The sequence below is a fragment of the Vicugna pacos genome, chromosome 28 (genome assembly GCF_048564905.1).
Source record: "Vicugna pacos chromosome 28, VicPac4, whole genome shotgun sequence".
Taxonomy (NCBI): domain Eukaryota; kingdom Metazoa; phylum Chordata; class Mammalia; order Artiodactyla; family Camelidae; genus Vicugna; species Vicugna pacos.
Genome location: NC_133014.1, coordinates 7,022,284 through 7,036,335, shown reverse-complemented (window position 1 = coordinate 7,036,335; position 14,052 = coordinate 7,022,284). Strand labels below are relative to the sequence as shown.

The following is a 14,052-nucleotide window of genomic DNA, read 5'->3' as shown; positions in this document are numbered from 1 at the left end:
GTGAGCCAAAAAGAAAGTTTCAGTACTCACGTCCTAGTCAACATCTTCCAAGTCCTTCATTAATTGCACTGAAACACACCTGACTCTGTTCTTTGGCGATCAAACTCGAAACCCAGAAAATGCACCGATCGCCTTTTTTTTTAACGTCGAGTCAGCAGGTCCCGGCTGGCCCCTTCCCGTTGTGACCACTGCTTCAACAGGACTGGATACAAGTGAAGGCCAGGGGCCGGGGGAGAACTTATGGTCTCAAGTGCAAAGCAGCCAGGACAAGGTAAAGGACCCTTTTCACCCGCCCCTTCAATCTTTGACAAATGCTTTGCCCAAGGACAGAGCCTCATAAATCCTCAGTGTGGGGGCGGGGGGGGGGGTTGGTTACAACTCATTGGAACCTGGCTTCTCCCAGAAGAATGATAAGACAAGAAGCTATCTTGCAGGGTATACCTGAAAATAAAAGCACCTTTTTGAACTGCAAGTTTAGGGAAAAATAGGGTTGGAACATAACCTTCCCTAGTGGTTTTGATTTCTTCCGCCAATGTCACGGTCCATCCCTACTGTCTGACAAACGTCCTCAACGTCAGACAACACCTGCACCTTTATGCCTGGCCGGCGCTGTGACGGCTCCCTTTCCAGCCTGCTGTTTCCTCTGGTGTTGAGTGGGGAACTCTGGATCCTTAGACGGGCTGGGAAGGGAAGGTCAGGGATCCAAGAGTTGTAATATTTCTCTCGTCCCTTATGAACTAAAGTCCATCTTTTCCTATTGGCTGAGTGGAAATTATCAATGGAGTCATTTTAAAAAAAGGGGGGGCTATCAGATTCCGACTGAACATGAACATCTGGGATCTAGGTTACTTGTTTGTCAGCACGGCCTCCAAACACGGGGAAAATTCCAACAAACAAACGAAAACACACCAAAACCCAAACAAACACAAACCAAAACGCCCCCAAAACGCCAAACAACACATGGTGGAGGAAAGTCTCCCAGGCACGCTCTGGAATGACATTTGCTGAAGACTGGGAAATTCAGATAAATAAAGAGCATTTTGATTGGTTTTATACGACGGTCAAAGGCTTTGATCACCAAGCGGTACATTCTCCGGCTTTAATTCAAACAGCAGAGGACACGGGTTGCAGGGGCTGCGTGCACCTGGGGGCTGTGTTTGCAGCAGAAGCTGCGACGTGCGCGGAGCTCCCCGGGGCTTGCGCGACAAAGTGGTGGTCTTCTGAAAAGTGGCATTTTCATTTCGGGGAAAATGTCCATTAAACAGTGCCCGAGCTGCCTTCCTTCCATGATGGCTGTCCTACAGGGACAGACACACCAGCCCAAGGAGACAGGATCTCTGACCTGATTGGCAGGAAAGCCTCATACTTTTATGTTTTCCTTCCTTAAATTAGGAAATTCACTTCAGATGACAGTTTTACTGGCGTAACTATTATTTGTTTTTGAAACGGTTGAGAGAGCCAAGAATTTTAGGTTTTTTTTTCACGCTCTGCTTTTAAGGGCCATGTGGCTCTTGGTGACTCTGGGGCCAGGACGGAACCCATTCGCGTTTCAATGGTCCAAGTAGAGACGAGACCGTGTCCCGGGAAACAATCCATGTCCAGGATGGGGGACAGGCTGGCCTGAAGGGCTCTGGTGGCTCCAGTTGTGGGATGGAGTTAACCACCCCTCCCTCCACAAAGCCTGCTCCATTAACTACCCTTCTTATGGGTCTTTGGGGGACAGCTGGTCATTCCGGGCTCAGCATGATAACCACTCTTGCCGTGTGTGCGGGCAGGTGCTTTGGCTCAGCAACTCGGGTGGCAGAGTAAAGAAGCCGGGATACTTGTCCCTGCAGAAGCACCAAGCGCAGAATGGGCTCAGTTAAGCCAGGCTCTCTGGAATCATGGAGAAATGGAAAAAAAGAAAATGGAAAAAAACACACTGGACAGACCTCCCTGGAAGAAGACTTTACTCTATGTATTTAAAACTGCAAACTGAAAAAGGTTTTTTTTCTTTTTTAATGGAGGGACTGGAGATGGACCCCCAGGACTTCGTGCATGCTAAGCACACGCCCTACCACAGAGCTACACCCATCTTTCTGAAAATTTTATTTAGTGTGCCAACCAGCTGTCATGTTTCCATACCGAAGACATTAACACTTTTTGAAACTTAATTTAACAAGTAACTTTTTATTTTCTGAAATGATAACAAGAATTGATTGACGTGATGAGACAGCACTGGACAATTTTAAGGAACAGTTCCTGTACCCTCTCTCATTTCAGCAACATGGTGCCACCAAGTCTGTGAACATGAAAATGTGACTGAGATCATGGAATGAAAGTCTCTGTGTCCCCAAACTTAGCACCGTGCCTGGGACATAATAGGTGTTCACATGAAAAAATGAAAAAAATCCATAGAAGAAAAATCTACCACTCGGTTAATGAGTTGAAGAAAAAAAGATTTAACCTTTCAAAAAGGTTACAATTTCTCTTTTCTATTGAAAAAAACCCTTAAGGGATTTCAGCACCTCTTGGACTTTTCCAATTTCAACACCTCTTCCTTTCAGAGGCTCTGTCTTTAAACGTGCTCTGCATTTCATCTGCTATATAATTTAAGCCCAGTTCTCTCTTGGATGGCTTATTTACTTTTTGTGTCATGATTTGATTTTGTGAAATATTTTGCTGATTTTGTGAGTGGTTGAGGCCAAATACACTTTTGAGAGAGACCCAGCTTTATTCTAAATGAGCTGTTTGCTCTGTGCCTTCCTTTGGCTGCAGTGATGTGTGCTTTTCCGAACCTGGCCTGGGTTGAGTTTGAATACAGACAGTAAAAGAGAAGATCTGGAACCAAAATGACAAATCCTGGATCTCACAGTCACGGGTGCTCCTGCCAAGTGTACTGTGGGGCCTGGATACATGTCCAAAGTTGTCCACAAGCTCTGAGCTAACAAGGAACTTGGAGGCAGGCTCTGTGCCTGGTTGGCACTGTGTGGACGGCCGTGATGCCCAGCACAGGGCCTCTGCATCCTGCAGGCTGAATCCATTGGGATGGACCAAATAACATTTTAGAAGAAGTTACAGCTCTTTCTCACTCAGCACTCTGTATGAACTCAACAAAATGCTTGACTTCTAAACCATAATTGGTGCCCTGGCAATGGTATTCTCTGATTGATGGCATCTTCATTGCTATTCATTGATCTCAAACTATAACCACGTTATGAGTCGTGAAAATGGACAAGCTGGCCCAAGGAGGTTCACTGTTGCTGGAATTATCTTCCAAAATACAAAACTGATAGGATGGTGGGTCTTGTACTAAAATCTTTTGTGTGCTCTGTAATACCTCCAGGAACACCTCTTCCATCCAGCATGGCTTTTGAAGCTCCCCATGGTCTGGCCTCAGTCAGCCCTCCAGTGATACCTCAATGGTTCTTTCCCTAAAGCTCGGCCATAATAAACATCTCATCGTTTGGACAATCTAGGTGCCTCTGCACGTGCTATTTTCTGTGCCAGAAAGCCCTTCCTTCTCCTAGTTACCTCCAACTTGCTCTCCGGGACTGAGACGCAACCTGTTCTGTAAAGTGTTTCTCAATGCCCCCAGGCACAACTGATGTTTTCCCCTGAGCCCCTTAGCACACCATCCATTTTTCTTTTGTAGCTGTTACCATGTTAAGGGTAGGAAGTATCTATCTCCTTTGCCCTGTATCCCCAGAGCTGCAGAGGGTGCGGCACAGTCAACAAATACTGATTGAAAGAATAAAAGAAAAACAGTAAGTCAGTGTATACGATTATACTGTGAAATAGCCTATGCGATGTTCTTACATTCACATGTGTAGTTTTTCTGTTGCCTCGGGGTTGCCGAAGATTTCGTAAAACAGATAGCTTTAGAAAGCTACCACTGACGTTACCGGTTGAAAATCCAAAACCTACAAGCCAGGCAAGGAGCATAAATGAGTGAAATGTCCAGGTACAAGTACAACAAATGCCTAACACATGATGATAAATGAGAGTGGACCCTTGGCTCCCCAGCGGGGAAGTGTTAAGCTGGAAAGCAGATCTCTGCCACGTGGAAATGAAAGCCCCATGCCACCAAATCCTTCCCTTTCTTTCAGAGGAAGCCCCACATCCTGAACTTTATATCCGATCTCCTGATTTTAACATGCTAGTAAGTAATTTGAGAATTTTTAACGCTGAAAAGTTTCATTCTATTTCAGCAATGAGACGCTTCTACAGGTCAGGTGAGGTCCGTGGGACCCCCCTAGTCTAATGTCCTGTTTTTACACTTCCTGAAAGATGAAGATGGTCCCACTGAAAAGAGACACAGAGAGACCACCACCAGGAGTTTCACCTCTCTCAGGGACTCAGATTAGCGGGGGCACACAAGAGGTTAGCCAAACGTATGTACTCTCTCAGCCCACTTATTTAAACATTTAAAACATCTTTTTGCAATAATTACAGACTCATCCAAAGTTACAAAAACAGCAGAGCTGTCCCATGTAATCCTTACCCAGCACTCCCACAGCTACATCTTACGTAAGCATACTGTAATATCAAAGCCAGAAAACGGACAGTCGTACAAGGTGCGTATCATTCTGTCATTTTATCACACTTGTAGATTCATGTAACCACCACCACGATCAAGATAGAGAACTGTTCCGTCAGCACAAGGATCTCCCTCATGATACACCTTTGGAATCAAAATTACTTCCCAGTCCCTCGCCATCCTTCACCCCTGGGAACCACGAATCTGTTTTTCATCCATAAAATTTTGTCATTTTAAGAATGTTATATAAATAGCATCATACAGTATGAATCCTTTTTAAAGTGAGATTTATTGAGATGTAATTTAAATATCACAGTGTAGATCCTTCTGAGCTGGGCTATTTTTCAGTCCACATAATGCCTTGAGATCCATCCAAGCTGTTGGGTACATCAATAGCTTGTAACTTGTGGTTAATTCTGTGGTATGGCTGTTTAACCATTCACCCGTAATTCAGCCACTCATCCACTGAGGGACATTGCAGTTGTTTCTGGGTTTTGGCCATCACAAACAAGGCTGCTATGAACACTTGTCTATGAGTTTTTGTGAGCATGTATGTGTTCATTTCTCTGGGACGAATGCCAAGGAGTATGATTTCTGGGTTGTATTATAAGCATACATTTAGGTTTTTTTTTTCAAAAAAACCTGCCAAACTATGTTATCAATTTTTACATATCATATTTTACATATCATATTTTACAGCTATGTCGTTTGGTGCCTGCAACACTTAAGATTGATATGTCTCCTTGATGGTTTGACTCTTTTGTCATTACGTAACGTCCCTCATAATTTTCTTTGCTATTAAGTCTACTTTATTTGATAGTAATATAGTCACTCTGGCTTTCCTTTTTTTTAATCAATGTTTTCATGGTATTTTTTTTCATTCTTTTACTTTGAACCTACTTGTATCATTATATTTGAATTGAGTTTCTTGTAGACAACCTTTGGTTGGATTATGTTTTTTTTTCTTAATCCTCTCTGCCAATCTCTGTCTTTTACTGGTAAATAGAGGCCTTTTACATTTAATATAATTATTGATATGGTTAGAGCTTAAATCTGCCATTTTAGTTTTTGTTTTCTGTTTGATTTCTCTGTTTTCTGTTTCTGTTTCTGAAAACATATTTTAGAATTAAATTTTGATTTATGTAGAGTGTTTTTGAATTTAAAGATGAGAAGAAAGGGGCAGCAAGCTAGCAGGGAGTAGGGACCGGCTTGGGGAGAGGATTCAGGTCACGAAGAAGACTTATTCAGCACGATGTGTACCCTGAGATCTCTGAAACCTGCTGGTCTTGATGGAGGATAAAAGTCAACAGAACCTGCCACATTTAGCAGGAAACTCAGTCACACGGGAAGTCTGTAAACTTGGACATCAATTATGCCCCATATTCCACTGATGATGCCACTGTAGCACACGGAATCCTCTCTGTTACAAACCAGAGAGTCCAGAAATCCTTCCGATCAGCCAATTGGGCCATTTACATAGTTCTATCATGGAGTGAAGAACTAATGCCCCAATTCCAATTTTCTGAAAAGCTTTGGAACACGAGGCTTGATTGTCAATTTCAGACACCAGAGAGTGCAGATGTCACCACATGGGGCACTTGTGATTTTCTGGATTTCCATCCTTTATGGCACAAATGTCATAGATGACAGTAAGTGATTAATTTTTAACCATCTGTCTGATGCTCTGCTCCCCGAGTTTAGATGGGGGCCATGGTTTGGGGAGTTGGCTTGAAAAGCACCAGAACGTCCTTTTAGGACTCCCTAGTTTACAGCATTATTGCCTGACTAATGATATTTGCTAAGAAGTATAAATTCTTTAGTTCTGGGGTCAGCCTTGCTTTTCGATTTATCAGATACTCTCTTCTGGGATGGGTGAAGAATGTTCTCTTCCAGATGAACCAAGACAAACAAAGTTATTGCCTGTAATTCTGAGTTACATTTGGAACAAAATTCTACTTTTGGCTGAATGAAGACCCCATGTGACCCAAGCAAAGAGGAAGGCATTGCACAAATAAAGGAAAAAATACAATAATGTACAGATATTCATTGGTTCCCAAATATTCCTGGACTTGATATTTTTTCTTTGTTTCCAAATTAATATTTGATGAATTTATTTTAAAATAAAGGTCCATCAGAGAACATTCCCCCATCCAGCTATCTTCTCTAGACTGAAGGCTTTGACTGGGTGGAACCCTCTGGTGCCTTCTTCAGATGGAAGTGGTCCTAGGGGGCAAGGACAGGTCTGCATGGATCCCTAGGAAGCAGGGAAACACCTGCACATCTCGTCTTTGTGATGGACAGGATTTAAGCTGGGAGCCCTGACGGGTCAGGGTCTTGGAGGATGGTCAGCTTGCCCCCTTGTGGAATGCTTCTCTGAAAGCCCTGCACTGGTTTGGCCAGGCTGTCTCTGCACCACACAGCTAAGCAAGACCAGTGTGAGCTGCATTTCCATCCCAACCCTGGGCACTGTTTGAGAGGCTGTGCCAAGAAGCAGCTGCCTTCCGGTGATGCACACCTGCTTTCCTAACCATCAGGTGGGCGGTCCCACCAGTGATGCTGAGTTGAAAAGTCCTCCCTGGCCCAGAGAGCATTTCAAAGCAGGGAATTCAGCATCCTTCACTTGACAATTGGGACGGAAGCTGCAAGGCGGCGACGATTCTGGAGGGCCTGGCTGAACTGTCAGAAAGCTAGCACAGCAGCTCCCCGGGCAGCGAGCCGACACACGGGTGAGGTGAAGGTCCTCTGGCTGGGAGCATGCGGGGACAGGGTGTGTGAAATGGAACAGAACTGGTCTCTGAGAGACCGAGCGAGCCGGATGCCAGATGCGGACAACACACCCCAGCTGCCACCCCAGATGAACGACCTCGGCGGTGTCATGTGACCTGCTCACAAGACAAGGACAGCTCTCTGACTCCCTCAGCGTGTTTGTCCCTGACCCTGCAGCTGCTGGATGTGGACACGGAGCCTCCCTATTCCATCAATCTCTTTTAAGCCACCTGGTCTACAATCAAATGCTGAGAGATTCTGGGCTATCCATAATTTCATGTTACCTTGAGCATCCATCTCACCCTGCCCTTGGGGGTGGCTGGGTCAGGGACCACTTTTAGAATTAAGTCACGTTGTAGGGCCAGGTGAGACCTATTGCACCCTACTGAGTTCCACGCCTCGGGGTGACAGTCCTGGAAGAAAGAGTTTCCACTGGGAGGGGCACTCTTGCACCATCAAGCAAACTGAGTATTTTAAAGCAATAACCAAACCATTAGAGATCCTGCCACCACGTAATTTACTTACACAGTTCTTAAATTTACTTATATATACTTTCAGTTCGAGGAGGCCTTTAGGCAGCGCAGTCCTGATGCTGCCTTCATGGGAACTCTATAATCCACTTGGTAATAAAAATTTACCTGAACTCCTTGACTTTTTTTTTTAACAGCTTCATTGAGATATAATTTGCATGCCACACAACTCAGCCATTTAAAATGTATAATTAGTGTGTTTTAATATATTCCCAGGGTTATAGAACCGTCATCACAATCTAATTGTAGAATATTTTTACCCCCCTGAAAAGAAATCCTTTATCCATCAGTAGTTAATCACAATTTCCTCCACCCCAAGCTCCCCTGCTCCTAAGCAACCACTGATCTACTTTCTGTTACTATGAGTTTGCCTGTTCTAGACATTTCATATCAATGGAAGCATACGGCACGTGGTCTTCTGTGACTGGCTCCTTTCAGCTGGCGTAACGTTTTTAAGGCTCAGCCACGTTGCAGCATGTATTAGCACAATCTCATGGTTGGACAGTTTTCCATTGCATGGATAGGTCACGTTTTATTTATTCATTCATCAGTGGAAGAACAACGAGCTGTCATTTTTGGGTTACAATGAATACGTACATTCGTGTACAAGCCTGGTGTGAGCGTACATTTTCATTTCTCTCAGATATATACCTACACATGGAATGGCTGGGTCCTCAATCTTTCAAAGAACGGTCAGATTGCTTTCCAAAGCAGTTGTACCATTTTGCCTTCCTGCCAGGAGTGCATGAGAGAGTTCTAATTTCTCCACACGCTCATGCTCACCAACACTTGTTACCGGCTGTCTCTTTGCCTCTAGCCATAGTGGTGGGTGTGAAGTGGGAGCTCACTGCGACTCTGATTTGCATTTGCCTAATAATGAACAGCTTTTCATGTGCTTGTTGGCCATGTGTATGTCTTCTTTGGCCAACGTCTATTTAAATCATTTGTCCTTAAAATGTTTTTTTGTTGTTGTTGTTGAGTGGTAATAGTTCTTTACGTAATCTGGATAAAAATCCCTTATACAATTTGAAAATACTTTCTCCCTGTGTGTGGGCTATCTTTTCCCTTTGTGGATGGTATTGTTTGCTGCAAAAATACTTCTAATTTTGTCGTCCAATTAATCCATTTTTTTGTCCTTACTTGACTACTTTTATAGTAACAGACTCTTGAATTTATATGGTACTTTAAAATTTTTCAAAGTTTTTTTCTTTTCAAGTCCCTCCTCTGAGTCTCACAATAAACCTATAAAATAGGAGAGTCAGGTATCATATGCCCACTTCACCGAAGGCAAAGCAGAGAGGTTAAATGACTTACTCAAGTTACGGAGGAGAGAATCTGGAACCCAGATCTTGGGCTCCTAACGCTAACTTGTATTTTCTCAGGAGCCAGACTTTTCCAGCAAGTGGGGTAAATGATCAGCCTTCTGGACTCAGGCACATTTATAAAATTTTTGCCACTTCAGGCAGAATGTTGTGTAGGTTTTAGAACTGGACAGACTCAGATGGACATTTTTTTTCCTCTGCTTGCTGGCTGTGTGACCTTGGGGAAGTTACTTAACCTCTCTGAGCCTCAGCTGCCTCTCTGTGTTAAGTGAGTAATAACAGTGCTGAGCTCATAAGCACTGGGCTAAATGAGAAAATGCTTGTAATGTTCTTAGCACAGTGCCCAGCATGTAGCAAGTGCTCAGTAAATACAGCCTAACACTAGTCTTTAATTTTTAGTAACTCTAATACTTCTTCCAACATGGTAGCCCAAACAAACAGAAATTCCTCCAGCTGACCAGCATCCTTAACTCACATTACTCATCTGCTATTTCAAGGGATTATAAAATGATCGGGAAGGAACCTGAGAGATTAGCTAGTCTGTCTCCCCGGGGCAGGAATGTCCAAGATGACACCGCAAATGAGCTTTCCAACACTGCTTCCCACAAGCCTCCTCTTCTAGTTCCGTACGTCTGGCTGCTTCAGTGCAGAGCGCCAGACAGCTGTGATCTTGAACCAGGTCAAAGGAAGCTCCCCAGGGAGGCTGGCGACGCCCAGAGAGAAGCGCAGCACCCCCATCTTAGTCTGGAATGGTGTCTGGCTCCTGCAAACCTTCCTTCTAATGTCATCTCCATCTGAATAAACCGATTTCCACTTCTCTCTGTATTTAAAGCAAATAGAGTAAGCTTCTGAATGTCGGCAGGATGCGGTGTTTCATTTGCAGCTCACCAAGGAATACAAGACTTAAGGATGATGAGCACGAGGGATTTTTATGGAAACCAAATGACAGCGTCAGAGACAGGCTCGTGGTGGTACCCACTCAAGCTGTGATCCTGTGTGTGGGCATCAGCCAGGCTGGCTTGGTCCTCGGTTAAGGACTCTCAGGGCAAACATGCGAAGTATTATTCAGGTGTTTTTGCTGGGAGTGCTGTTCAAGAGGGCCTTTAAAAGGCTGTGTAACAGACCACAGCGGATAGATTGGGTCTGGTTGCAGGGAACGAGGACCTACAACTGAAATAAGCAAAAACACAGTAAGGGAGGAAATGACTGTCTGACAAGAAACCCTGAGGAGGCGCGTTTCTAGGACTGGCTAATTCAGGGGCTCCGTGGCTTCATCCAGGACCCCTCTCCATCTTTTCTCACTGCCATCCTCGGCTTGTCTGCAGGCTGATGCCCCTCCCTGCCCTCAGACGGCTGCTGCAGCCATCACACATAGATGACAGTGTCCAGAGAAACACATGTTCCTGTCTATTTCCCTTGTTACACGGACTGCCCCCTGTGCCTCACTGGCTTGAATTGCGTCCCACGCCCATGACTAAACCAGTTCCGCAGCAAGAGTAACAAGATCACAAAGACTGGCTTGGACCAACCAGCAGTTACCTCTTAGGACTGTAGCCGGAAGAACCTGCAGCTCACTGGAGAGGGCACTAAATAGGGGCTTCTCTTTGTAAGGAGGTGAAGGGTGGCCGCCAGACAGGCCATCAGTGGTGTCTTCCTCATACAGAAAGCCTGCGCCTTTAGTGAGATCCCGGACCTAGACAGCAAGCCCAACTTCCCAGACACCCGCTGCGAGGCCAACACGGTTCGCTTGCTGGGCTGTCCCAGCTGCGGTCCAGCCTTAAGCCCGCACTCCTGGGGTCTAGTCCCGGCCGTGCTGCTAACCTCCCTGAGGGTCTCCACCTCCTTATCTACTCAGACCTGCGCTTGGACAGATGGCGTCTAAGGTCCCTCTCACTTCTAATATTCTCTGAGAAAGCTATAATTAAAAAACCTTAGTGACCCTCATTTTAGTTACTCATCCCTAGAAATGCCTAATACCAGAATTTGTAACTAGAAGCCATGTTAATTTCTGTGTGATTCTTTTCCTTTCCCCCATTTGGGATGGAGGCAAAGAGAAAAAAAACAGAACATTGGAGCCAAAACTCATGGATGGTTCGCTACAGGAAGTTGGTCCTGAGTTGGCTGTAAGAGGCTGTCTAGTGTTTCCTTCCTGATGTGCGCACAAGGTTACTATGTAACAGTGGAGCATATGCCAGACTCCCATCTCTCCTCCCTCTAGGAGTCCAGGTCATCACAGACATGTGATCCTGACAATGACGCACTGAGCCTCTGATATGCTAGGTGCTGTGCTGGGGGCTGGGGACTTCTTGCCTTGCGGTGTGTTGACTTCAAGGACGAGCTAAAGGCATCATCTGCCGGAAGCCAGTCACAGCCAGAGCATCTTCATTTAGTTTTAGGTCAGTGGAGGTTTCTCTGCCATTTGAAACATGCCATGTTCCTTCCTTGGCCTCACCGCCCGCCCAGCACTGTTCTGAGTGTGGTGGGGGCAAGGGGCCACTCAACGTCTGAAGAAGACAGTGCGTACAAGGACTAAATTCTGAGTCCCAACAGTTTAGAGGCTGGGGAATAGGGAGGGCTGGCGTTTCCAGGTAGGAGTCCACGAGGAAGCCAGAGCTGAGGGGGTCCCTGAACACAAGGTAGGATTTTGCTCAGAGAGAAGAGAGGGTCAGGCCTCAGGGAAGGGGGTTGAATAATGGGTGTAAACCCAGGAGCAGCTGGGAGATGGAGACTCACGATTCACCAGCGTGTGGGTGTAGGGTGCAGCCAAACTGGCTCAGAGCAGAGGCTGAAACCATTTATCCTTCCTTCGATTTTACAGAGTCTGGTAAACCCTGGGGCCTGAGACCTGCGGCTCGCACATGCGCAGTTCGCTGTGGCGCACCTGTCCCCAGGTATCCCCGGGTCCTCTAGAACCACGTGCACAAGATCCTCTCCTCCCACCAAGCCTGTGCCACCGGATCCCCACACTCCAGCCCTTCTCTGACGATGAAAAGAGCTGGAAAAATAGATGGGGATTGACTGATTTCCTGACTGCGTGAAGCGAAATGATATGAGCAAATATCCTATGTCATTTAAAGCAGTAAGACTATCTTAGAGCCCCCAAGAGGCCACTCGGGGAGACGACCATGATCGAAAACGACACCCACGTGTAGAAGCCGAAACTGAGCTGAACCTGCGGCAGGGAAATTACCACGAGGCCATTTTAGTCCAGGAAAGAAACCTTCAGGCCAGGCCTGTGTCTCTTTAAGGTTTGCTGAAAATGGGAAGGTGGCTTTACGGGCAGGCTGAGCAAAGGGGGGAGAACGGAAGAGAGGGGGAGGTAAGAAAAAGAAGGGGAAGGGAAATACACTAGCATGCGGTCAATATCATTTTATTGGCTTTCTTATTCCTCAGTATGCTGCGGAGTAAGGCTGAGTCCTGTCGCTGCCCAGCTCCCCCATCCCAGAGTCCTGCTCCCGGGAGTAAGCTGCCCACTAAAAAGCAGAAGCACCACCGAGCATCACCCAGCACCGTGCAACAGGCCAGCCAGACTCTCAGCCCAGGCCCGGCCTGACATGACGGCCTTCCTAGCAGGGCCTGAATGGCCCTGGGTACCGGGGGCTGGGGCCGGGCCAGGCCTGCAGGGCTGGAGCCTGCTCTTTTCACCGGACACCAGGACGGAGTCGGGAAATGCAGTCAAGGCCCCGCGTGGCTCTGGGGAAACCGGCAGGAGGCCTGCAGCTCCTTCCGGGGGCAGCCCCTGCTGCACTCCGGCTTCCGTGATCAGAATCACTCTGCTTCAAAGAGAGTCTCAATTTTCTTTTTCCAATGCAGGAAAAAGGAGCGAGAGAGTTCACAGGAGGGAGGGGGGACAGGAGGAGGGACTGTAGTCAGACGTCAGAGCACACCCAGCAGCGTGTGCCTTAGATGATTCCAAGAAGCAAAGTGCATTTGGGGCCTCATACTGTCACCTGCGAGAAGGCACGCCACTGGGATCTGAGGATCTTAAAGGCCAGGTCTTTCCTGTTGCTTAGTAAGGGCGGCGACCCGGCTTCCCTAAGCCCTGGGGCCAAGACCTGCCCATGATTTGCAGGGCTCACTGCAAAATGAGCATGTGAGCCCTTATCAAAAGGCAAGGGAAAAAGTGTCCTTACAAGCGCTACACGACAGAGCGTCCCTCTTTCTTCCCTGGGCTCTCAATGGGCCACAGCGTGTTTTATTTGCTATTTCATGCTGTGCTCCCTGGGCCCTGGGATACTTCTCAGGTGAGTACAGAACCTGGGTGATGCCCTGGCTGGGGGGCAGTCACACCAGGAATCTCGTCTTCCCACAGGCCCACCGCCCCAACCAACATGGTGGGCCTAGGGTGACCTCTAAGGGTATTGTGACCTTTGCACCAGGACACACAGGGCACCTGGATCGAGTTGGGGGAGAGACTTGCTCTCAGTGAGTTGGCCACTGAGCAGACCCCGGTGCTGTTGGCTGGGAGTAGGAAGGACCTGGTGGTGCCCTGGGTGCAATGCCCTGCTCTGACCCCAGGAGTGTCAATGCCCTGCTGGGATGCAGGATGCAGCCGCTACTGTGCAGGGTGGAGGGGGAACGCTGGGTGTGACCAAGGCGCTGAGCAGGGATGCGGACAGTGGAGAACCCATCACGGTGGGTGGGACTATCCATGAGCTGAGGCTCTCAGCCCAGCTGCATACTCCCTTGTCCCGTTGGACTTCACTCATAAACACAGATTCAAGGATCCAACTCAAGAATTTCAAGAGGACAACTGCAGAGCATTAAGCCAAGCGTGGACCATCTGAGCGTGGGGCTCTTGACACCACGTGGGGCAGTGGCCCCCGAAGCTGGCCCCGCCTGGAGCACAGGCTTCTTTCCCTTTGCTTTCCTCTAAAACAAAACGCCCAACGTGCAGGCTGTCTTCTAGGCTCCT

General features: G+C 47.0%; 1 protein-coding gene across 1 annotated transcript in view; it reads right to left on the bottom strand.

Annotated features, from left to right (window-relative positions):
* The window catches only part of AFF3 (ALF transcription elongation factor 3), a 428,458-nt gene that overhangs the window by 49,960 nt on the left and 364,446 nt on the right, over nucleotides 1–14,052 (bottom strand). The window lies entirely within an intron of this gene.